This window comes from Mus pahari, chromosome 18 (genome assembly GCF_900095145.1).
Source record: "Mus pahari chromosome 18, PAHARI_EIJ_v1.1, whole genome shotgun sequence".
Taxonomy (NCBI): Eukaryota; Metazoa; Chordata; class Mammalia; order Rodentia; family Muridae; genus Mus; species Mus pahari.
The window spans coordinates 10,957,000-10,959,035 of record NC_034607.1 but is presented as its reverse complement, the minus strand read 5'-3'; positions in this window follow the sequence as shown (position 1 = coordinate 10,959,035).

Sequence of the window (2,036 nt, the reverse complement as noted above, 5' to 3'; positions counted from 1 at the left end):
CCCACCCGTGAGATTGACCAAGTATCTGGGGCTTTTTCTTAATAAATAATTGACGCAGGGAGGGACCACCCCACTGGGGCTAGAGCTACCCCTGGTAGAGGTGGTGCTGGGATACACACACACACACACACACACACACACACACACACACCAAGCTAACAAGCCATGAGAGCAGTAAGCTTACTCCTTCCAGGTTCCTGCCAGGCTTGCCTCCCGGCCTGGTTTCCCTTAGTAGCAGACTGTGGTGGGGATGAGTCAGACAATAAGCCCCCTCCTCCCCAAGTTGCTTTTGGTCATTCATTGTCTTTATCACAACGCTAGAAAACAAAGTGAGCCATGCCTTCATTGCACGGCAGCTCCGATCTCTCCCGAACAGCATTCGAGCTCCAAGTCTCTGCTGTGGATGCAAGTCACCTGCTTATGGGGTGTTAGGCCTTAACAAAACCAAAACCGCAAAATGAGCAACGTCAGGGGTAGGGGCAAAGCGCAAACCTTACACAATTTTCCAAACGACTCTGTTCCTAGCGGTTACCTCTGAAAAGCACACCGGGCAGTTCCACTCAATCTGGCCCTAAGGTCCTCGACTCAACCCTGTATCCACTCACGATGTCCCCAAAGTGTATCCAGTTCACACAGACTGGTTTCTAGCAGATGAAATCGCTTGCGGAACCAAGCTGATTCCCTCTTTGCTTAGAAGCAGCCCTCACAGTTTATCAGCCGCCCTGCTGGGGTCACAAATCCAGGAAACAGAGGCATTGTTTGCCCCTCAGCGGAGGTGTTATGCTCTGGTCTTCCTCATCTTTCCTACTAAACAGAGAAAAGCTTCAGCAACATTCCTAATCAGAGAAGCAACAACAGCACTGTCGTAGCCCCCCCACCCCACGCACCCCGCACCCCGCACCCCACCCCACCCCCGCACCCACTACCCCAGCGCGCCTCCCGCCCTGCTCCGCCCCGCCCCGCTTCCCACCAGCATCATATCCTTTGTCCTGGGGACACAATTAAGCTGTCAAGGTGTTGCGTGAGTTTCTTGGTCAGAGCCTGCCCCCTCAAGTTAAGTGACCGTAAGTACAGTTCAGCTCAGCAGAACTCTTGCAAAAGCACTCATCATCGGCCTTCCGGGAAGAAGGAGGAAAGAGGTCTGGGAGTTTTTAACTGAAGCCTGCTTTGAGCTGAGAAACTTTCTATAGAGTGGCGTGAGTGGCCATCTCGTTTGCTCTGGAAATAAATAAAGGTGACTCTTCCTCGGAGTTCCTTACAGAGTTATGCAAAGTCAAAACAACCATTTTTTTTTTTAAAAAGTTTATTTTCATTAAAAATATTAGTGTTTTACTTAGCGTATACAAAAATAGGTTTCCCCTACACTATCCTCTCCCCCAACCCCCACTGGTTCTCTTTCTCTCCCAGTTATCTCTTCTGCTTTTGTGCCACAGAAGTGTGAGTGTGTATTATTAGCTTTCAGGGAGGGAGAGGGGAGGACACACACACACCACAGGTTGGGGTTTGGAAGGGTCATTCATTTCAGACAATAGGCCGTAGCAGGAGTTCAAAGGCAACGTTTTTTGGGTCCACAAGACAAAGGGTGTCTATACTTTCAAACATTTCTAGTGTGGGCTGGAGGGAGCTGTATTGAGAGGAAGCAGGCTTAGTTAATACGTGACCCATACAGCATACACGAGTGTTGAGTCACTAAGGCACTGATGGGAGAGTGGGGCCACGGTCAAGCTGCTTCAGATCGCACATGCTCAGTGGAGGTCTGGGCCCTGCTAGAAACCCCCTCTGCTTGGGTCTGACACATCTGGGTACTCACTCTATCCTGTGCGTGTACAGTGGAGCTGAAGAAATTTGTCTCTGACCTTTACATATGTTTAAAAATACCACAGTATTTGCACTAATTCTTTGAGTTCCATACTACATATGTTGATCATAATCACTCCTGACTCCTCCCCACAACTCCTCCCAGATCCACTGCCTCCTCCCTACCCCACTACTTAATTTCTCCTCCTCCTCTTCCTCCTCCTCCTCCTCCTCCTCCT